Below are 25,138 nucleotides of genomic sequence, written 5' to 3'. Positions count from 1 at the left end.
CATTTGCCGGCCGGCCTGCTCTGGATGGTGGCTCTTGGCTGTTGGCCCTCTCGGGACTCTTGGCTCTCGGCTGTTGGCCACCACCACACGCTACACAGAAGTGCATGAGTAGACACTTGAAACGTACTTGGCACTAGACTGATTATAGTCAATTCGTTGAATTGGACCACCAAGAGCCGGCGCGGCGGTCCCTTCGTTCCCTCGAATCCGATCCGAGAGCACCAGCTCGAAGTCATCATCAGCAGCTGAGCCACATCCAGGGGCAGCTCAACTGACTGAGCCGGGCGAGCGGCCAGTCATCGTCTTGGCCAGATTGCACAGTGGTTTTGGTTGTTAACAAAAAGGCTTAAACTGGCTATAGAAAACTTTGGTCAAGAGATAATAGCAGTGGATAAAAGATTATGTCGAGGATGTTGAGGAAGTTTTAAAGGGGAAAGTCTTAAGGTTAAAAAATGAAGAAAAACTATACAAAATTGATACTTAATATTGAAGTTGTGTATATACTTATATCATGAGATCAGTGGGTCATTAAAAAGTATAAAACCAGGAATAAGGGGAATTATTAGCTTGATAATGGAGTTTAAACTTAGGCTTGATTTCAAGAAAAGAGAAATAATTGTAATTTTCATCCAGACAATTCCATAATAAATATTATACTTATTCTCCAACATGTTTACTTATTTTTTGTAATCTTTGTAGAATTATTTACATGTTTATTTATTTATTTATTTATGTAGTTTTTTTGTGTAACCACTGTGTTTATTTCTGGAGCGACAATTCAAACTTGAATGGCGCGTGATTCTGCGTCTTCCCTCGATGATTCCACCACACTCCCAAACGTACACACACCAAACACAAACACAAATACACACCTCTTCCTAACCCACACACACCCTGGCTGGCTTACACCCATTACAACAACCACTTCAAAGATGGCCACAAGAGTAGCATCTTACTTTGCGCTGCCTTCGCCTTCGACTTCGATGGCGGGCCGTTGATTTTACCCTACAAGGGTACCCAGTCCAATGGGGCAGGAGAGGAGATCAAGATGGGTATGGGATGGATCTATCTCTGGTGGAGCTGGAATGAAGCCACATAATGAAAAGAGTGTGTGAAGAATTTTAAATTCAAAAATTGCATGAAAAGTCGTGAGTCGCAAATAGCTTGTTGCTGTTGCTGTTGCCTGTGTTTTTTTTCTTCTTGCCGTTTCTGTAGCTCTCCGGCAGACAGATATCCTACTCATCACTTGAGAAAATGAAAAAACAATCATAAACAGCAGTCAGCAGGCAGGGAGCGAGTCTACCAACCGAACCGGCAACTCCAACAATGCTTCTCGAGTGTGTACAAAGTAAAATCCACTCGAAAAGAAATAATAAAAGCGTTCAAAAACAGACAATTGCCGGTGATACCCTGTAAAGGGGGGTATAGGGTTATGGGACATGACTCTGGAGTTGAAAATTGTTCTTAAAATGGTGAAACAAATCTTTAATAGAGCCTTATTTTGGTCTCACAATGATTAGTTTTGTATATGATTAGAAAATGTACTTTAACAAATAGATTGCAGTTCTAGTCATTATACGGTATCTAGGTTTTATAAAGAATAGTTGGAAAAAAATACATCCTTGATTATTGTAATAGTTTAATTATTATTGTGTTTTTTTTTCTTTATTAAGAATCTGTTAATTAATATGATAATAAATCTTTGGAATAGGTAACTCTTTTTGTTCTTAATAATTTAAATATCTTCCTGTGCTATATATAAATGTCTCTATACTATATAGATACTATATATTTCCAGGGTATTTAAGCTTCTCCAACCCCAGGTCAGCCTCTCTCCTCATGTTTTACTATTTTTTGAGTTTACCTGTTTGCCATTTGTTGCTTTCTTTCTGCACTACACCTGTTGGCTGTGGGGATCTATCTGGGAGGAGAGCGAAAAAAAGGGCGCGGGTGGATCGCTGCTCGAGCCGGGACTTAATAAAGTTATTATAATTTAAGCGTTTTGATTATGCGCCTTGGCAGTGTTTAAAATACCAATGGAACGGCGCCTTTGGGGCCACGTTTGTATGGTTTTTCCTCGCCACTCTTCAGGCATCTTGCCTTTTTTTTTGCAGTACGTTTTTGGCCATTTTGTTGTTTGTTGTTCGTGTGTGTGTGGGGGTAATCTTTGTGATTGGTTGCGATTTGCCTTTAATTTTGTTACTGGTAAGTGTTGCATGCACGACGATGCGGCGCATGTAGCCGGCATCCCGTTGGCGAAATGTGCAGCCATGTTAACTTGCAACCCCGCCTGCTGCGCCGACTGACTGACTCACTGAGTGAGTGAATGAATGACTGAATGACTGCCTGAATGACTGACTGACTGCCTGAGTGAGTGTGTCGAGTGTGTTGTCTTTGCGGGGGTGCCTATGATTTCCAGGTCTCTATTAGAGCGGCAGATTGGTTGTGCAAAAATAAACACACTCCAAACACACACACAACAAACTGGTAACTGGAAACACAGTTGAGTTGGTCTTAGACTTGCATAAGGCATCTGGAAATTAATTGGTTGTGTCATGTAGATGGAGATTCTTAGCAACAATTGCTGATTAGAGATGCAACTGCCAGATGAAGTCGGGAATGAAGTCATTAAATGGAAGATGTATCGCTGAAATTAACTCAACACGAAGCATGGAATGGGTGTGCATCGCGGGTCTTCATTATTTTCACTTTCTGTGATTCTATTTTTATTTTGAGACATACCTATATTTCAAGAAGTTTCGTATGACATTAATTTGAATATATATATTCTAGGTTTGCTTCTTTTTATTTGTACAAAATATATTTGGGTCATTAGCTGTTTATATCAATTTAATTTGTTGTTTTATCTATCGTTATTTATTAGAAATAAATGCTTTTGAGGGAAGCCACCTCTCCTATATCATACAAGATAGATTTTGAGAAAACTTATGTGTCTTTAAATCATTATACCCCTCCTGGGTATGTAAATTTAGTCAGAAGCTGAAAGCGTCATTTCCGACCCTATAAACCATATATATTCTTGATCAGCATCAACAGGCAAATCTTTCTAGGCATAAAGGAAAGAAAATACAATTTTTGAAATTTTTTCAGATTTTTTAAGTGATTTTTTGACCTGGTTGGCAATTTGAAAAATTGACAAAATTTTATATATTTTAAAAATTTATTTTATGTATGCAGATTTATTAACCTATTAAAAACTAACACAAAACAGCTTTCCGAATCGAAATCAATGCTTTTTTGGCTTAGTTATGAGTTTTTTAAGATGCGACCTATAGAAAAATCATCAAATAACAAGAAAGGAGGCTAACTTCGGCCCGCCAAAGTTTTTATATTTTTGTAGATTGAAATTCGATCAATAGGAAATAATTCAATATAAATTATATATTTTTATGCTAAAAAACAATTAAGTAATGCCTGTCTTCATTTCATTCAACTATACATTTTATATTTACAGTTTTGCATTTTTTTTTTCTATTTTAAACGATCTTTTCTATGGTAGATATATGAAATAGTAGTCTGATTTTCATAAAATGGTACACAAAATTCTAGATTAATATATAACGGCTATATATAAAATTTGATGCAAATCTGTAGAATACTGGAAAAGTTATAAGTTTTTTTCTTAAAATTGTCCGATCGTTCATATGGCAGATATATATAGGTATATATATAGTCCACCGATTTGCCATGCTCCGACTTATATACTAGTAAAATTATATTGAAGAATAACTCCATAGTTTCATTTAAATAGCTTAAATTTATTTAAAAGCAAATCTCGCACATCTTTGCATATGATTCCCAACTGGTTCTAACATCCCCGGAACGAAGTGACTGCTGCCAGGCATGTCTCAGATACGTGTTGTGTTACAAAAGTTGCAAGTCATTGTTTACTAGTGTTCAAAGTTAGTAACTGATCATACATACTTACTGCTCATAGTTACTTAATTTTCATTGATACTTATTAATCATAGTTACTTACTGATCATAGTTAATGCTCATAGGAACTTACTGTTCAGAGTTACTTACTGGTCTTAGTTAATTACTGGTCATAGTTATTTGCTGATCATAGTTAGTTAATGTTCATTGAATTACTGATCATAGTTACTTACTGGTCATAAACTCATTTTCTTTTAATTCGCCACACTTTCATCTCGAATTCACCTTCACCCCGAACCCCATTCTCTTTCATCACAAAAGGCACACTTTCCATGCCGCCAACCCGATCGACCAACGAAAGGAAATCGAAATGAAAATAACTCAAAAGGTGACAATTACTTTCAATTTTCCGCCAACTTTCTGGCTTAACCAAAAGCCCCGGCATGTAGGAAAAAAATTATAAAGTGTTCATCTGCAAGCCCGGCTTCATCTGCATTTCCATCTGCATCTGCATCTGGAGCTCCAGCATCGGCTACAGTTTCACCGCGGCAAAAGCGAAAAAAATGAGGGAAAACTGTGAAGAATAGCGAAAATATTTTTGCCACAGTCACAATTTCCTGAACTCTTGCCCTTTATGTCGAGCATTTTGTGCCGCTGGCAGCACACTCCAAAAATTCCAAGCTCACAAGACTCCAGAGCTGGCTGGCGAGGAGGAGAGGAGGCAGGTCCTCCTGAGATTCGAAATGCTGCAACTGCAACGGCAACACATCCACAGCAGCAACATATCCACTGCAACGGCAGCCAGAAAGTGCAACTTGATCGGCGACTCTGCACTTAGCCAGTCGATGATCGCCTCGGTTCGATTTGTATCGCTTTGCAGAGCCTCAATCTCTCAATCCCTGACCCCGCAAAATGCACAGCAAATTATTGAATAGACTTTTGCTGATCATATTGATGAGAATTTTCTATGAGAAATCATTAAAATAGAGTGTATCTGCATTTTTAAATAAGATACAAATTAAAAGATGCTACTAAAAACCTGTTAAGATGATTGATATAAGTTGAGATACTTTACTTTAGAGAGAATTTCCTAGAAACTTCATGGAAATAAAGTAATAGTAAAGTAAAAATTGTATGAGGATCATTAAAAGAAAATCCTTTTGAACATTTGTTATTAACTTGTTTTTGTTTTAAACACTTTCCACCCAATTTTAGGTTCTTCAGGTATAGTATTTGATATAAATATCGATTATTTTCACCGTGTAGGCTCCTTTCTTCTCGCTTTCATTTTGCTCTGAATTTTTCCAGTTGCTTCACGGTCCATGCCTCGTGCCTCGTAGATTTTTCAAGATTCCAGTCCAAGTCCAGCCGGAGCAGAAATGGGATATCTGGGATATCGAATATTTCATAATAAGTGGCACTGGCAATGCGGATGGTGGCGACTTTTGGGACCTGGCAACGCGACCTACAGCAGAGTCCAACTTTCCGGAGCCCGTTGGCCATTAAAAGCGAAAGTCGTAAAAACTCAGGCTTAATGCCACAAGCCCATTGCTTCTCATATGCAAAATCAACATAATTTTTTGTAAAACCGACGAGCTGCTCAATTTTATTTACTCACTGCCATTTGAAACAATGGTCGGGCATTTGAAACGCTCACTCAGACCCATAAAATCCAGAAAGGAGAAAAAAAAACCGAAGATTTTATGGCATCTTCCAATCACGCGAAAGGAATTACGTTGAAAATACGTTGAAATCTTTATGACTATGAATCCGTCAGATCGGAATCGCTTTTGCCTATGCGAAATCAAGTTTCTTTTGTAATTTATACTTTAATCTCTTAGAAAAAAAGCACAGAGAAACGTTACCAAATTGCTCTGAAAACAAAGAAAATAACTTTAGCTTTTATTGGCCAGGCTTTTATGCCCCCATTTAGTGATGGTCTTTATGAGCCCTGTTGATTGCCAATGAAATCATGCCAAGTTTGGAACCTTGTCTCCCTGAATCGAATGGCAAATGATTTAGGCTTTGGGTTTTATGATGAATATCTCACATAATGAGGAGGTTGTTGGACATTGAAATTAGGCAGAAATTAGATCATATCAGTGGGCAGTGAATATATTTAAAAACTATCTAGAGTTTCCTATTACAAAACTCCCTTATTAAAAGGTATTTTTAGGATTTTAAATTCAGAATTTTTACTGCTTAAAGAATAAATTTATATAAACCCTTTGGCAATTCCTCTGGCTTTTCAAGTTCTTGGCTTTAATCATAAAAGATTTATCTACGCCATTGCTTAATAAAAAATACACCTTAAGCAGACAATAGCCTTTCAACTGAAATTAAATGCAAATATATTTAAAGGCTCTCTGTCTTACCGTCGTAAACACACCCTAAGAGGCATCTATCTATATCGAATAAATATGCAAATCTTTCATAAGCTGATTGAATTTGGAATTTAAAGGCATCTCCGGCAATTCTGGCTATTTTGTTTTGTTAATCGTTTAGGGAGCATTCCAGGCCAGGCCGCTTCCTGTTGAAAACTTTTACTAGCGGTAACAATGTTGCCAAGTTGTTAAGTTCCACGTTAGGAACAAGCCGCATTACATACATTCCCAAACAATTGTCCCAAAACAAAATCGTGCTCGGCCATCTAATCGCGAATGGGGGATACAATATCTATGCTAATCTGGTTACAAGATCATTGACAATAAAATGGGTTTCTCCGCCCTCTCTTGCGGGCGATTGGAAAAAATTGGGAACAAGAACCTGTACAAGCCACAACAAATAATGAGCCGTAATGAGCAATGATCGCCACACAATTAGCCAAATTTCAATGTTGTTGTTGTTCCTGCAAGTTTATTTTCGTTTCGCTTTTTTTTTTCTTGGGACAAATTAAAACAAAATAAAAATACAAACAGTAGAGGAAGGCTAACGAAAAAAATACACACGAAATTAAACAAACATTGAGGATTTATATGGCACTGGCACTTGGCGGAGGTTTCTTCGTACTTGGAAATTGCTTGGAAAATTACAAGAAAATCGTGCAACTCTTGTTTGCTCTCCGAGAGAGCGAAAAATAAATAAAAAACAAAAAAACAATCTAAAAAGGAGGCATGAAAAGCCACAGCTATAGGTGGTACACATACAAAAAAAATCTAAAATCTATGGTAAATTAAAGATATTATTATCAAGTGTTATATTTTATTTTATTATATATTTTAAAGTTCCTAGGACCAATATTTGGTCAATACTTTATATTGGCCATCCCTAAAAGGGCCTAGTTTTAAAATTCTGCAGTCTGGTTTTTCATCATTAAATTACATATTTCTTAAAAGGATATATTTGGTTAATTTAATCATTTAATTTCTGTGCATCTGTAAACTTTCCAACAAATTTAAACGTTACATGCGAGTAGATTTCAACGCTATCCGATCATCGATTGCTCGTGCACCCACACATATACTCAGATATACAGATACGCGGCCTAAATGCTTTGGGCCATGATGCAATGCGCCGGCGCAACTCCTTGCCCTCAGGTGGCTGAGCCGCTGCCGCTTTTCACTTTCCGCCAATTGGCCAAACAAAAGTCACTCAGTCAGGCAAAGAGTCAGTCATTTTTAGTGACTTGGCTTTGGCTTTTGTTGATTTCTAACGAAAATAACTGCAACTGTCATTTTCAACGGCGACCTGCTGGGCCTTGCCTTCTTCGATACGAGGAAAACTTTGGAAAAATCGCCGAAAAACCAACTGAAAAACCATTTTTCGCTGCCTGTCGAGAGGCAAAATGTCAATTTGGCGTTGTTTACTTTTTTGGTTACAAAAAAATAAAAACAGGCAAAATAAAAACGCCTTTTAATTTCGGCTTGGGACTTTTTTGAGTTGCATTCGTTGCGCCTTCAATTGCCGCAATTTAGCTGGCAACAAACGCCACCCCCACCCCACCGCCTCCGCCCCTCCGATTAACCCATGAAAGCCCGCTTAAGGCGCGCCATTGAGTGTTAATTAAGCATTTATTCAGGCATCGGGTGTCAAAGTTTGGCTTTAAAGAGCCCAAAATTAATGCCAGTTTGTGTCGATTTTCCTTTGTTATCAATTGAAAATTTATTTTCGATTTCGGTTTCGATTTCGTTTTTCGATTTCGGGCACAAATGTTAAAGTCCAAGGCGCAACTTCATCGATCATTGTCTGTGGCATTGTCAAGAAAATAAAGTAAATAAAAGCTAAGAAATGCCAGAGGCCCGAAAACGAGGTATATGCATTCCTTGATGACTTGAGAGACAGCTCTCGGACTTAGATGAATCATTTCCCACCTCCTCCTCGGTCCCAGTCCGGAATCACAAGCATTTTTAATTGGTCAATAAAAAGCGGCACGTTGGCTATAATAACAGAGGAAATGCCAGAATTGCCGCATTTAATTTGCATATTTCGCTTTGGAAATTTGACAGCTAAATGTGGCTTATTGGTGTGTAAAATTTCAAATTAAAGTCAAATCAACGCGAGTCTGAATGGAAATGTTGTTTAAATTACTTAATAAGTTTTTGAAGGCACTATTCTGAGGGGTTTTAATGTTCTGTGGGGGGAAGATGGCTCACAAAATTTAATAATTGTGTCTAGTGAGTGAAGGAAAATAATCCAGCGGGATTATTATTGTCTGACATTTCTATTAATTTGAGCAGGATAAAATATTCAAATTAAAATTCACATATTTTGCATTGAATTAAAGTTCGCAAAGTTGGGTGTTTAAGTTCTTTAAAGGTTTATATATAAAACTTATAGAAACTTGCAGTTTAACAGCAAAATGAAAAATATTATATAAATTGGATTATTAAACAGCTTTATTGTTTGTTTATTTATTAAAGAGTAGGACCTCTATATTCCTTAATATTTATCTGAAATTTAATCATTTAAAATTATTATACAAATTCCTTCAGCTTTACATTACAGCATTACCCAAAGTTTTTAGGTTTTTATCTTTGTAGAATAAATTCAATTTCTATTACCTCTAAGCTTCCTTAAACTGCCGAGTATTTTTAATTTGTTATTAATTCGTTTTTAGAAAATGTTTTCGATGGCCTCATTAGCATTATCCTTCAAACTTTCTGTGGTAGCCAAGTTTTAATTAAAGTTTTGACACCAAGTAGCCACTCAATCGTTTGCTTAAAGTGCGCTAACCTTAATCGGCGTAGGAAGTGCAACGGTAAACATTATCAAGCAGCACCCACTGGGGGGCTGGTAGAAGGTCTTTGATGGTGTGTCTCTGGGGGTGGTGCTGCTGCTGCGTGAGGCCAGGAGACCGCGACGTCGACAAGCTGATAAGCATCGCCCAGTACAATGGCACACACTCTTCTTCTAGACGGCTGCTTCCCTATTTCTATTTTATACACATGGAAAAATAATGGTTACCTAGAATATTTGGGCTTCTTGAAGAACTCATTTATCAATTTATGAGATTTATTAATTTTTGAAATGATTATGAAGAGTGAAATACTGGTAAGAACCACAGGCAACTTTATCAATTGAAATAGAATGAAAATTAGGAATAAATAGAATAGGTACAAGCAATTTAAATCACTTCAATATGAACCAAACAAATTTAAAGGAAGATAAAGTATATTGAATATTTACCATGAATCTGAAAGGAACTAATTGACTGAATTGAAAACAAGCCTCCTAATAAAGCTAGAATATCTTGCACATATTTTCTCTCTCTGCAACTGTTGCAGGTTAATGTTGCTGCTGCAGTTACTGTTGCCTGTGTTGCAGGTTGCACGTTGCTGCCTGCTGCAGTCAATGTGCCAGTTAGGCACTCAACTATGCGTGTCTGTGTCTTTGTGTGTGCAGGCTGCAACACTTTCAAACAACTTTATCAAGCCAGAATCTCAGCTCAGACTGAATGACTGACTGACTGACTGAATGACTGACGTGGTCTTGATTGAAATGCGACGAGAGGGAGAGAGCGCGTCGACAAGCCGAGTGGGTGGCGGCAGCTGGTTAGATGGAAAATGGGAAAACGGTGTGGAAAAAAGCCAGCTCCCAGGTCGGTGCGTATGTATTAATTAGTGTCAAGTGTTGTCGCTTTGAGTTACGCGCCCAGGGGACTGCCAACGTCAGCGATAACACAGAGCGATAGCAACAGCCACTTGTTTGCCCAGCTCCCGATTTTTCCTCTCTGCTCCCCTAGAGAGAGGAGAGCTCCATATCACCATTCTCATACTGAAGTCCATACCCCCCTTCGATATAATCGATGATGACACGTTTCGCCTTTTGCCCATGCGCAAGAGTCTCCAGGAACTCCAGATGGAAGCTGCAACACAGCTGGCTTCAAGCAAATTGCAGGCTAGAAAAATCGACCAGGGCACTGAGAGAATTAATACGACGGATAAAGCTAGACTTGTTTAATATAGAAATTGAATTATTTAATTTTAAAGTATTTAAATAGGTTAAAATAATATAACAACATTTTACGATTTTTTCTTTACAAATATGATGATAAAAACTCCACTAAAGTCTTCAAATTGAATTCCAGAATATTGTTATATTTTTGTCCAGTGCCCAGTAGGTAAATTTATAAACACACTCTTCTCATGGATATATACTGTAATATTTTCTGCGCATCCAATTACATTTATGTGCTCGTAAACTAAAAATTCTGCACAGCTTGCAAACGGGTTACTTCACAATAATTATAAGCCCAAGAGGTTGGCTTCCCTACAGTAGAACTAAGGCAAAGATTCTTGTGGTGTTCGGTGGGAGAGGCCTTTTAGACTGAACTGAGGCTGTCATGGCTTATATTTTATATACTCGTTGATTTATGAAGGGGGAAAAATATTATTAAAATCTTAAACCGCTTCCGGAGCTTCTAAGGGTAAAACTAATCCAAAATTAAGAGAGTTCCTTTTCAAGTACTTTCTTGTGATAAAAACGTATAAGAAGAAAAATCTTCACCACTTTCTTTTTCCGAGTTACCCAAGGAAATCTTGGCCAAACATAAAATTGGCAGCCCACATACGATTGTGAAGCTCTTAAACTATAACTACGCCCCGAACGCCAAACAGTCGAGGCCAGAAAACCACATTAACCGCAATGGATATTGGCAGGCGGGCATTGATTGGATTTTCATTTTCAGCTTCCCAAAAATGGTGAAGAGCCCACATATAGATAGATATATATATAGTTTTATATTACCGTGGCGGTGTGAAAATTGTTTTGGCCGCCGGCACTGCGGGGTGAGAGATACAGAATTATGTGGCACTTTCATATGGCCATAACGAAGCATGTGAATGCCAAAGCCAATTGCAGTTGGTGTGTTTTTATTTTCTAGTTCACGAGTGGAGTGGAAACCAAGGCTGCCCCGACCAGTGGCAATTAAAATTCCTCGGGCCTTAATGTCCGATATCCGAGGCATGAAATTAAAACATGTTTCCAGCAATCTCGTACCCGTGCCCGTACCCGCACCCTTTTTATTAAATAGTGTTTAGGGACCGACTGTCCGTCAGTTTAATAATCAATTATGTTTTGTACGTGTTGTCATTGACCTTCAATCTGGTCGGGAGATCTCTTTCGGCCACATCCACACCCAGGCCTAATAGATCAGGCAATTACCCGATTTAAAGCCTCTTAGCTTCCCCCATTTCCCATCTATTTATGAAATTATAATTTGATATTTCAACATAGTTGTCAATCACGGCTGTCTCTATTGTTGGTCGGGGCGTGGCAGAGGCAGAGGCAAAGGCACAGGTATCTCGGATCTCCCTTTTGTTGGCATTATTAATTCGATCGTTAGGTTTTCTTGTCTGCTGCCGTTTGACATGATGATGGGCTCCCCCTCGGCTTTGAACACACTTCAGCATCATTTTGGACACACAACAGCCCCCGTATTCTCTTGCTGTTTTTGTTCAAAAAATATGTGTATATAAAAGAAAAATACAAAAAAAATGCGAACGGGGGAATAAAGACTTTGTAGGGCCCACGCACTTGTCATAATAGATTCGTTTATAATTTTATTTGGTTTGAATTTTTTCTACATTTTTTTTATATGCAGGTTGCGAGCATTAATCGTAAGCGGCTTTTGTGCCCCTGAACGGATTTAAATACTATTCGCATATTGTGGTCGGGGCTTAACGTACATACCTCATAAATCCATGGACAGGTTCTGAAATAGAGGAAGGAAAAAAATATTATTAAATATTTATGTCGTATTTATAGCTTTAAATGGAATTGCATTTATTTTAACATAAAGTAAAGTGTGGTTACGGTAAGGTATTTACCGAATAGTAGTTTTTAATTGGGTTTTTTAATATTTTTCTTATCGGTCTATAGAAATTATATATATAAATGATATAAAATTAGTTAGTTTTTAAATACATATAATTACAAGTTGAATTTCAAAAGAAAAAAAGGAAAACAAATTCACATTGTTCGGAATTCCTAGCATACACTTCCTAAGAAAAATCTATGTTATTTAGAATTAGTTTCCTTGTGATTTCAATTGAAGGTATTTAACCAATCTACTTGAAGAAGTAAATTAAGAACCATGACTCAACTCTTCATGCTTTCACATGCATAAATGTTTCCGTAAAATTCTTCACGCACAACTGTACCACCTTCGTAATGCCCCGTTTGCACTTGCATCAAAGCAGTGCATGTGCCAAAAGTGTTGCCTACTTCAGGGCGTTCAAGCATCGTCCTCCTTGTGCTCGTCATGGGGCACATTCTAATGAACATATACAAAAATTTCAAGTGTTCCAGACGCGACGATGACGCGACGCTTTTGCCACCTAGCCACGCCTCCGCTGCCTCCCTTCTTTTTTCTTCCACCCCCCTCAAGGGATAGGCAAAAAAATGTCTGCGTTTGAGTCTGTCTAGCCATTGCGAAGATTGCGTTTAAATGCAGGCATTGTTGTCGTTTCGGGTCCCCGTTCCTCAGGCGAACAAGTCTCCGAGGCCCAAGACAATTGTGTCTGAGAGCGTAATTTTCAACTGCCTCAGACTGAGACTGAGACTGAGGCAGAGACTTGGCCAGGATGCAGGCCAGGCCACGTCTCCCGACGTGGTCCCGCCAACTTTGGCAGGATACGGTGCAGCGCAGGCACAAGTGCAGCGCACGGGCCTAATGAGTGAGAGGGGCCCGGGGACTCTATAGCTCCAAGCCAGGCAGCCATCATCATCTCATCCTCCGCCTGCCTCGGGCCTGTGACATGTTGTTTTTGCCCGGCTGCATTTTTGCATCCAAAGGCCGCTGCAGGCGAATGCACCGAAAAAGCAACACGGCTCTGTGTTTGCACAGTAGCCTGCCGCCTTTCGGTTCTCGAGGAGTCTGAGAGCGGGAACCCTAGCAGCCAGCAGTCAGAATTCAAAACCAACAACTCAGAAATTTACACAGAAAATAAAAATAGATGTTTTACATACTAGTATATATATTTAAAAAATTATTTCTGGGTAAAAATGTGCATAAAACCATATTAAATTATACTTGTTTAGACAGAAAACACAAAATAAATAACGAAAATATGTTTATAGTAGAGGAAATAGTTAAAAAAAAAAAATAAATAAAAATGTAAAAGATAAACAGGAGGGAAACAATGGGCACTCTAATAATAAATTAATAAATTAAATAATATCGTATACAATATTATAATAAGTATAATATATAAATATTCTTAGTACCTAAGAATTTCTTTTGGTGCATTGATGGATTTGTAGCTGATGCTTGTTCTGCTGCTGCAGTTGCAACCGCTGCAGACATCGTCCTGTGGCATACCCAACAGGCGTTAATAATCATTCTTGTTTTTTGCTTTTTGTGCAAAAAAAAAAACAACAAAACCAAAAAAATTAAAACAAGAAAAATGCAACGAGTGCTTTTTTTTAACTTTTTTGTTGTGTTGTTTTGTTGGTTGTGGAATTGCTGTTCTTGATACTCTGGAAACTATGAATGATGTAACCCCTCAACCAACTGGTAAAGGTTAACAAAAATATGTTAAAGATTTCTTTAAATATACAATTTATATCTTAAATATGACACATTTATTCTTTTTAATTTTTAATGAGATATTTTTATATAAGTATTAAAAATAAATTCAAATATGGGCACTTCATTAAAAAATTTTATAAAAATTAAGCTCAAAACGGTTTCTTAATGGCATGTCATTCTATAGATATATTTTCCCAAATTTCTTTGATATGTTTTATATATCTTTGTAGTATTATTCCTTGCTAAAACTTTTTACAAGGTATTACCAAAGTTCCCAGGCTTCTACCAAAATCCCCTGTTTATTTTTTTCGCTTCAAGTTTATCCTTTTGGGCCTTGGATTTCATTACTTTTTTTTGCGAAACTTTTTCATTTTGTGCAGTCAGACGACGGCTACGACGTCATAGAGAGTGCATTGACTGAAGTCTGCAAAAAAATAAACGTACAAAAAGTGCAGAAACCGAAAAAAAAGTCGGAAAATGCAACCGAAACCAAACCGAAACGCTTGGCAAGTGTGTGGAAGTGTGGAGGTGGCTGCTGCATCTTTTGTTGATATGTAGCGACATGCACACTGCAGTTTTCCCGGAAAACTCACAGGGAAAATCGGAGTGAGAGGTGCATTCAAAGTTCAGTAGCTGGCAGCTTTTTGTCTCACAGGAAGCGTTTTAGCGGCTAAACTAAAAACAAAAAGTTGTTTGCCATAATTAAGACCTGACTCGGGCTACGGTTAAGTGTTATTAGTTGCAGCGTTTTCTTTTCCTTTTCTCGGTTCTCTTTTTTTGGGCCATTGTTTTTGGCAAGAAGGAAGTACTGCCAAGGAAACGGAGCAGGATGAGGATCGGAAAGGAGGAAAAGGAGAAGGCTACGGAGTCGTTGCACTTGTTAATTGCAGTGCCAGACTTTTCCCACCCGCACACGCACTTCACCGCGGCCAAAAGTCAAACAGTTTTGTCCAAAGGCCCGGGGACCACCTGCTTGGTGTGCACTGAGAGAAAATGCTAGAAGAATTGGGTAAATACTTGTTCAATTATATTTGAAAAAGCGGAACATTTTTGAGAAAATATATATTAAATTTTTTTAACTGCATTTACTAAACAAAATGGTTTTTACAATGAACAATAAGATCTATTCAATATTAGTATTATAAGTCTTCCTCTCGTTTCCTTTAATATTAAATATATTTTTATTACTAAAGAGAATAACTTTTATTTAGCTTTAAAATATCATCAAATTATAGAATTTTTATATTTTTTCAAAGAAAGAACTAAGAAAACCTGATCGTTGTTTTTTTCTCTGCCTGACCATGGACTTGTTTGGGCCACGTAAATCATTAAATGCCGAATGGCCGACAGAGAAAACATTTTTGGCGAAATTTCAGGCACCAGTGAAGCCTGAAACAAAGGAATACATTTAATAGGAGTATTTCCCTTTTTTATATACACATTTTTTTCGCTTGAAAAACTTCCCCAGGAGCGGAAAGTCAAGGCAAGGATGGCGCAGGAGCTGGAGCAGGAGTAGGAGCAAAAGGCAGGAAACTTGCAGCGGGCGACTGGTTTTTATATACATATATATATACCTTTTTTTTCCCAACCCAACCCGACTTTGGCTTTGGCTTCGGCGGTTATTAGTCCGCGGCTGCACGCGAATTTGCTTTATTTTGTTGTCGCCGTTGTTGCTTTATTTCTGTTGCCGGCAAATGCAGCTCGGCCAAAATCCAATTAGCTGCTCAAAAAGTTTTGCAAATGCGCGCAGAAAATTTAATTAATGTTGACACAAGCTGAGGCCAAAAACTGAACGGAATTGAATTTGCTTTGGCGATGAGAGGAGAAAGCGTCGGAGCTGGCAGTATTTGTATAGGAAAAAAATGCACATAATGCTGATCCCTGACATTTAACCAATTGAACTTTGAAGTTTGCATTGGAAAATTATTGTTATTTATTGCCTTTTTTTCATGTGTTTAATTAGCCTCTTGAGCTCTTAACTCTGTATTGAAAATATTAGTATTTATTGAATTTTTTGCTCTCAAAATTCATAAATAGAATTAATATTCGCAGTATTTCCATCATTTTGCTAACCATTTTGTGCGGCATAGATAAAGAACATGAACCCCATCTACTTGTTAGCCAGGTCACCTGTCATTTTGGCCAACAACAAACCCCCATTAGGCCTGGGATGAGCACAGGCTAAGCCAATAACTCAAACCAGCTACAAATGTTAACCAGACCTCACCTCACCTCTTGAAAAAAATGAAGAAAATAAAAGAAAAGAAACAAGTTAAGAAAAAAAATAGAGCATTGCCAGGTGCGGGAATTTCAATTGGAGTTTTCCCCCACTGTCTGCCATTTCCCAGCGGCCGCAGCTTTTCAAGCGTTAAAACATAAAAATGTCATTAACACTCAACAGATTTTTCGCTACGCCAACGGCCAAAAGCAACTATGGCCAACAACAAACGGCTTAAATGGCCAATAACAAATTGTTGCAAATGTTCGCTGCAAAGAGCACTCAGTACGAAAAAAATAACAAAACAAAAAATAATGGCAAAGAACTGAGGCACTGAGAGGAATTTTAAGTACTAACTTTTAAGATTAAAAACAAACGAATTAAAAAATCATTAAAGTTATATGCAACAAAAATAATAATTAAGTATTGAAAAAAGGAAAGTAAGTGTTGTTTCTTTACGAAATATGGTTACTTCATGTGATGAAAAACATAACTTTTCTTTTTTTATATCACTCTTCAAATTTTCCCAGTGCCTCCCCAATGTTGTTTCTTTTTAGTATTTTTTCCAAGTGCTTTATTTTATTTTGTTTGCCGGCTGTTTAGGTGTAGACTTAAATTTATTTGACGCTCAAAACCCGGAGTTGCAGACAAGAAAATGACACAGAAACCGAGTTAAGACACTGGAACGCGTTTAGGCCGGGCTTCGTGTCGGTCTCGGTGGGATCTTGGAGGTCGTTTATAGGGTGGCTTTTGGGGGGCGGTTCTGGGTATCATTTACGCCATAATTTTTCGCCAGCGAAATATTTTCCTTAATGGTTTTTAATGAGCGGGTTGAGAGCGGCGGCATGGTGGCGAAGGTGTTGAGAAATACGCCTGATTTATAGAATCTGCAGTCTGTATTTAACGGCGGCCCGAATCGCAACGACCTAGCTGAGATTTTTGGGCGTTCCAAGGCAACCTACATAGACTCAGGCCAGAGGGAGGAGTAGTTTCTCTATTGGCCATCAATAGACGAGATGAGGTTTCTTTTTACCAAAGATTTACGAGAATTGGAAACGGTTTGAGGCGGTACGGAAAAGTGTTTGTGAGGAAAGTGAGGAGAGCTTTTACAGGCAGAGTAGTTATCAGTTCTTGATTATGGGTATTATCTAGGTTGGATTATGTGATTTTCAAAGACGTTGTAGTTTTAGTTTTGTTACCTATAGTTTGCAGCTGAACTTTGCTTTTAAATTCAAAGATAAACCCCTTTTTCAGAGCATTGTTTCTGCTTCCAAATAAACAATTCCACACTTTTTGATTTCCTTTCTTGGACTTCTCCCTTGTTCCTAAAGTCTCAGTGGCATTTTCCAGTGACTGCACAATCTACCGAAAAAAATCTCATTCAAGGCAAGGTTAATTTTCCCATGATCACCTGCACTGCCAACTTGAGTGACTTCCTTCGGCCACCCAATTACCCAGCAGATTGCCTGCTAACTGTTCACATCCTTATATGACTACGTGTTGACAACAAAATTAATTCAAATTAGCAGGAGAGTGAATATAAAAAAACGAACCCACTCGGGATCCAAGGTTGGCGCAATTTCAACAGCTTTAACTTTGCGTGCTGCCAGCTTTTCTTTTATCGTTTTTTATTGTATTGTATTTTTTTTGCAGCTGCCCCGCAAATTAAAATTAAAATACCACGTTATATCCACAGCATGTAGCAAACAAGCGGCGGTAATTGGATTTACCCGATCTCCGAACCCGATCCCGATCCCGATCCCAGTTGATCTGGATATATTCTGAATAATAAAACGTGCAGCTTATTTTATTATTACCTTGTGTGGACATAATTGGTGCAGGTTGTGTGCCGGATAATCTCTTTGCATGATTCTCACCCTTTTGGTATCAATTACCCCCCGAGAAAGAGTGTGTGTGTGTGTCTGTGTGTGTGGTTCCCAGGTGAGATGATTAGAGCCAGGTGAATGGTAGCAAAAAAAAAATACAAACAGTGGCTATTTCCTTCTCCTATATCTCGGGACCTGAAGTGAGACATTAATCTCAGTTAGGTTTATCTTTGATGCATAATAAATGAGAGTCACTTTGCTCGGTTAAAAGCAGCTATTTATTAAATGCTGCTCAAAAAGCGGTAGTCTCTCGTCCGGAGCGATCTTATTAACCCAGTTCCACAGTGGCTAAAATGGAAAAAGAATATCGCCCCCTCCCAAAAAATCAACATCTTGGGAAACTTTGAATAAGTCTTTGCATTCCTTCCTGATTTTCGTTTTACTCGCCACCCGAAAATCCAACAAAAAAAAGGAGGAAATCTGCTCATGCACAAAGTAAACATGGCCAAAATAAGAGAGCAAAAATTGCAATCACTTTCGGCCAAGTCCACCGAAAAAGTAAAGTGAAGTAAAGTAAAGGAAGGGCGGAGCAGGGAGTCGCAACCCTGAGCAAACAGCCGCCAGCATCAATCTTCTAATGCGTTCAACAATTTTTTGCGCTGTTCCAGCAGTTCTTTATGCCCGGGTCTTAATAATTTTTTCCCTCCTGCCTCTTTTTTTATTCGGTGTTTACATTTAATGTAGAGAGTAGGAGTAGGAGTACCCTTTCCTTAATTTTGAGTACAGGGAATGCACTTCAAAGGAGCAGGTACTTGTGAGGAAAATTAGCCAATCTTTGATGTATAAATAAAGGAATTATTAGTGGATGAATTTAAAAATGGTTAATAATGAATTTAAATTAACAAATTAATTATTTAATTTTAATAACAGTTATATCTTTAGTAAGAACCAATCAAAAAACTCAACTTTTAAAGACAAAACCGAACAAAATTAATGTAAACATTGTTAAACCTACAGCATTAATTAAAAATATAAATATAAATTCATATATTTAACTGATGTAGAAATATATTGTATGTTTTTATAATTTTAAATTAAATTTTGCTATTATTTTGAAGGGTAACCAACACTTCGTTTTCACTTTCCTGCAACTTGTCTGCTCAGTTAAAGATTTCCGAGTTTTCTGGGCCTGCCGAAAACAGATTTTTGTGCCACATTTCGAGCGGTGGAGCGTCGAATTGACTTGTTGTCACGCCCCCTCATAACCCGCCCCTGCTGCTGCTGCTCCTCCAGCCCCTCCACCTGCCCCTGCCCCCTGCCCCCTGCCCCCTGTCCGTCTTGCCGTGACAGCGACATGCAAATTTATGAAAGCCGCTTGTGTTTCTTGGACTCTTTTTTTTGTTGTTGTTTTTGTAGTCGTGTATTAATTTTTGCCGCTGCCCCAGTTGTTGTTTTTGTTGTTGTTGTTTATTGATGCCGTCGGCGGAACTTTGGTTCAGGGATCCCGCCGAATCTGGGGGAGATGTTGAGCTGTATCTGAAGTTGGTGCCTCGAAGTTGAGCTTGTTTTCGTGCAGAGAAGGTTGTTAATAATTCGCTCGCATTACGCGCCGATCTGGAGGAAGATGTCGTCTTAATGACTTCATTAATATTGAGTAAAACACGGTGAGTGCAACATCACCAGACACCGCGCAGGGGTTAAGTGCAACCAAAAAAAGGAAATGTTGAAAAAACATAAAGAGAGCCCGCAGAGAAATTTGGCGATTCCAAAAACCCAACAAAAAATGCTTCAGTTGCTCCGATTCAGCGATTCAAGTTCCATAACGATTTCCGCCGGGAATGCAAATTGATGAGGCAGCAACAAGAACCGTAACGGTTGTAATTAACATTCATTTGAAACCACTGGAGATCGGGAAACTTAATAGGAATCATCAGCGGGGGAGCCAATAGCCTTTTACACCTGTTTAATGGTTTGGCTAAGGAACAGGGAGATCCTATTATTAATGGTAACAATAATAGTGTAACTATTTCCGATTTAATAGTGATTTATAAATGTATAATCAACATATAATAAATGATAACATTTTTGTTTAAATTTATATGAAAAGAGGAACTCACTACTCAACTTTTCCTTACTTTCCATTAAATATTTACTACAAAAAATGTTTAAGATATATCCATTTCTCTGTATAAGTTATAAAACGCATCTTGGTTGCCTCTTAATTTTTCATTGCTCGTGAAAAACTAAAGTTTAAGCAAGTTTTTACGAGCTGCAACCGCGCCTTGAGTCTGCTTAAGTTTAGTTTTCATTTAATGAACCCCGAGCCCCAAACATTCTCAACTGTGTTGCATTTTCCTGGTACTGGTGCTCCTTGGTATCAAAGCCATAAACCGCATATTGCTCCCTGGCTTCCATATACACATCATCATCATCCGGCGGCGCAGCTGCAACTGAATCAGCAAAAGTGGAGGAGGGAGAGGCCTTATGTCACATCCGCGTGACGACATCACAGGCGAAATTAAAATAGCGACATTTTATTGAGTTGTCAGTTGCACGGGGAACGCACACCACATGCAAATGCAACAGGCCACGCCCCCAAGCACACACACCCAAAAAATAAATGAAAAAGGAAAATACATTGCAAAAAGTAAAAAAGAAGTAAATAAAAAAGGAAAAGAAAAGCCAGAAATTTATCCAAAGCAGCAGAGGCGACACATGTGTGCGAGTCGAAGGATGAGGTGCTGATATCGCAACGCCCCACAGAGCAGACTGGCTAGGAATGCACTTGAAAAAAATATATTAAAATTCCATTTATAATTGGAAATCATAAAAAAATAAAACATATTTGTTGGGATTTTTATTAAGATATTTTTTTGAGCTTATCCACACTTAGCTGTTTTTATATGGAGTTGTAAATATATCTACTCTTTATTTATTAACTGAAATCATTTACCCAGGCTAACAAATATATAATAATTAATATTAATATATATGAATATTGAAAAAAACCCTTAATTTAAAATATTTTTCTAGGCTTATTTTTTAGCCCTTTCAGGTTATTATACTTTCAGCCAGAAGCTTAAAACGCAGTGAAGAAGTCATTTCTGACCCCATAATCCCTATATATTCTTGACCAGCATGAACAGGCGAATCTTTCTAGGCATGTAGGAAAGAATATACAATTTTTGAAATTTTGTCTGACTTTTTAAGTGATTTTTTGACCTTGTTGATATTTTGAAAAATGGACAAAATTCAAACCTTTTAAAAATTTAATTTAGGTATGCAGATTTGTCAAGCTATCAAAAACTAGCATAGAACAGCTTCCCGAATAAAAATTAATGCATTTTTGGCTTAGTTATGAGTATTTTAAGCTGTCCGTTGTAGGAATTGAATATCTACCTAAAGAATGCGGATATGTATACCCTTTCAGGGTATTATACTTTCAGTCAGAAGCTCAAAAAGCAGTGAAGGAGACATTTCCGACCCTATAAATCATATATATTCTTGATCAGCATCAACAGGCGAATCTTTCTAGGCATCTAGGAAATGAAACATTTTTCAAAATTTTTTTTTTTAATATTTTATAGCAGTTTTTTACATTGTTGACAATTTCAAAAATTGACAAAAATTTTAATTTAAAAAAAATTAAATTTGGGTATGCAGATTTATTAACCTTTTAAAAACTTGCACAGAACAGCTTTCCGAATCGAAATTAATGCTCTTTTGGCTTAGTTATGAAATTTTTAAACTTTGATTTGTCGATGAAAGTGTAATATAAAAATGCTAATATTTTAAGCTTAGTGATTGATTTCCAATACTATATTATAGTTAAATTTCAAATTGCAAGAATAAAAAAACTAAAATCTTAACATTTATATATTATTCATTATATTAAATACATTTTCACTATACAACTTGTTTACAGTGCATGCTTCCCCCATAGAACCGCTTATTAATTCCGTATTTTATTAATCCACAAAATATACCAATATTTATGCTGCAGCATATTTGTGGGCGTTTTTCGTTGCTCCCACACGTTCTCAAGAGGGGGTGTGGTATTGTTTCTGCCTTAAATTATAGATTATAGAACCTGCAGCACTTTTCTCCCAGTGCACCACCGCCCAGGGAGAGAGTGAGAGAAGTTTATTTGTTAAGCCCTTTTGGAGGGCGAGCGAGCGAACATTTTGCATAATTTGGCAGAAATTAAAAAACGAGGGTAATATCCATATATATAACCATGTACTGGCCATATAATATCCATATGCATATACATGATTATATATGTAGATCCGGCAAACAAAAGAAGGGCGTTGAAATTGACACCTCGAGTGTAAAAGAACAGAGCCGAGGGAAAAAGCGAAGGAGAATAAAAAACAAATAAAGGCCGCAGCAAAAATAAAACCCTTTTTCGACAGGCCAACGACGAAAGGAACTTGGTCGACAGCTCTGTCCTGCTGGCTTTCTAAAAAACTTCATGGAAATATTCACACTGGTGTACTAAGGTTAGAGAGGAGATCGTGAGGGGTTAGAAGACAAAATTTAATAATATTTGTATATTTTATAAATTTATATTAAATAGAAATATTTCCATCAAAGTTTGGAGACTTTAAAATGAGCAATGTGTGAAATAATATGAACAAATTGTTGGAATGCTGAAAATATAATGCATCCTTTAATAGAAAAATTTAAATAATTTCATTTTTAAATTATGTTTGCAAGGAAATTGTAGAGGAAGTATAAATTCATATTTAAAAACATTAAATTACAAGGGAAGGATGTATATCAAAGTCGGTGCTAAACAAATCAGTTGTTAAGCAATATGAATTATTTTTCTATGTTTCTGGACCTTTTGAATACTTCTTTTAAAATTTTTTTTAAAAGTTAATTTCCTGCTTTTTATCTATTCTATTTAAAATATAAGCACCTAGCGTCTTCCTCCCCCAAAAAGTAAGCATTTTCCCATCCCTAATTTGCATGCTTTGCTCCGACTACGTTCCTGACGAACGACGCACGTCTGCTACGGACACACTTTGGCAATTCATTTAATTATTATATTATAACGCACACTTCTATACATCATATATAAATATATGTATACTCTTACACACATACAACGGTGGCTATAATAAAGAGGAAAACGACCATAAAACGCTCGCACAAAAGTGCCAGGAAACTTGTGTAATTCATATCGCATAAAAACCCGGGAAGGGGGAAGACAGCTCATCTGTGCGGAGAAAGGGACATAACCGCAAGGCAACTCACACACACACACGGATACTACAGATACTAAAGATATATACAGATATCTATATATATATATCCCAGTATATATGCATTTTACATGGCCAATACTGCCTTTGACAATCGAATGCGAATCCGCTTCATCGTTCGCCTCTGTTGGCCATATCAATTGCACTCCGCCCCGACACAACGTTTGGCATTTCCCCCGCATCCTCTCTGGGTTTACCTGTACTTCTTTTTATTTTTTTTTTTATATATATTTCTTCTTTTTTTTATTTTATGTACGAAAACCACAAAATTACAGCGAGTTGCCGGCAGGCCGTGGTGGTGGTGGTGGTAGTACTGCTGCCTTTAAGCCAAAAGCCAAAGGCCCAGAGCCCACAGAGCCCCCCCAATACCAATCGCAACTTATCGCCGGCTCTGGTCATGTTAATTTTTAACCTCAGGCTTCAGCCAAATCGAAAGCTGATCGTATAAAATTACGCCTGACAGGGGACGCCAGAAAGAGTGGGGATTACGGCATCCGGGGATTCGCAGATCGGTGATCAGGGACCGGGCAGCGATCGGGGAGAACCGCAAAAGGTGACACTCCGATGGTTCGGGCCGCTCCCCTGCGGCTGTCACTATATATAGATTACATATAGATATCGTACAGTTGCTGATCTCTGGCCGGACTTTGTGGCTTTATGTTCGGTTATGGGGTGGAAAGTAAAAGTATTTGGGAATAAGTAGCAGCAGTTGTTTGTGGTACAATTATCCGGAGTTTCCCATTGTTTATAGATTATTTGGAGGGATTCTAAAATATAAATAAGAATTCCAAAAGTTATTTCCAAAAATTGGTTATAAAGTTGAGAACTTATGGCATTTTAAATTACTTTTCAAATTATTTGTCCCGTCATTTTGCTTTGTTCAAGACTGCACCTTAAATTTATAACCAATTCCTAAGTCTCTTTTAATTAAAACTACTAATTGTAAGAATACACAATCCGATAAGTGAAGACAACCCCCAGGGAGACTTTCACTCGCCAAAAGATGCTCTTTGCTTTAGCTCTCTAATTAACTTCTACCCCGTTAGGAAAAAAGCAGGAAATCTAGCCGTCGATTGGCACGCAACTTGGCCCAAAAATGGCAAGCGAAATAAAAGTGTGTGTGAGCCGCTCGTTTGGGCCATGTGTTGCGTAGGGTGCAGTCAACATAGTATTGGCCAACCCAAGTAGCCAAGTTGCTGTGGGAATGAGCTGGAAAAAACCAATGGCCAAAAGGCCTGGGAATTGCGTGGGAGAGCGGTGTAACCGTTAAAGGGACAACTGGTTTCGTTTTGGACCGCCTGTTGATTCGCCAGCGATCTAATACAACATTAATTTGGTAATAAAAATAGATTTTGTTGCGGGGAGAGGGCGTAATAAACACGAAAATGTGACACAATCAAAACGGCAAGCAGCGGCTCATTTATTGATAACAGTTGGAGACCAATCAACCAGTTGGCCAGCCTAGAACGGCTCTTGACCAGAGGCCCACGACGAGATTGGCTAGCAACCGGTTCCATGGCTCATGAATATCTCTCTCTCTCTGGACACACTGGGCGTGTTTAGCATTTGATTTCTTTATGGCGCCAGACTTAATAAGCATAAATAGCATACTTAATTGACAAATCAAATGCAATTTGATAAATAAATGAATGCCAAGAGAGGCGCACGCAAATCGAATCGCATAGAATGCAGTTCGGACTTGGTTAAATAAAAAAGTCACTTTGACTAATGAATCAATTTGTGCCGGGGGACCGTCGACTCGATCATGACGTTCTTTATCCCCGATGAGCAGGCATGACTGTCTGATTTCCTACTTCTGCCTCCTTCTATTTTTTTTTCTGGAGGGGAATGCACAGGAAGAATATTGAATTGATTTGGAAATTCCTGAGGATTTTATAAACCTTTGATTGTAATTAATACATTTTATTTCTGTTAGTTAGGACTTAATTATTGCACT

General features: G+C 37.8%; 1 protein-coding gene across 2 annotated transcripts in view; it reads right to left on the bottom strand.

Moving 5' to 3' along the window:
• The window catches only part of LOC110178787 (uncharacterized), a 74,860-nt gene that overhangs the window by 34,818 nt on the left and 14,904 nt on the right, over positions 1-25,138 (bottom strand). The window contains exon 2 of one of the 2 annotated variants that reach the window (XM_086827613.1): positions 12,024-12,049. The gene's annotated coding sequence lies outside the window, so the exon portion shown is untranslated. The remainder of the gene's footprint in view (positions 1-12,023; positions 12,050-25,138) is intronic. The other variant, XM_020946038.2, reaches the window with a different exon arrangement.

The sequence above is a fragment of the Drosophila serrata genome, unplaced genomic scaffold, assembly GCF_035046125.1.
Source record: "Drosophila serrata isolate PLE 108 unplaced genomic scaffold, ASM3504612v1 contig_182, whole genome shotgun sequence".
Classification (NCBI taxonomy): Eukaryota; Metazoa; Arthropoda; class Insecta; order Diptera; family Drosophilidae; genus Drosophila; species Drosophila serrata.
The sequence above is the reverse complement of the archived record's forward strand: the minus strand, read 5'-3'. Positions and strand labels throughout refer to the sequence as shown.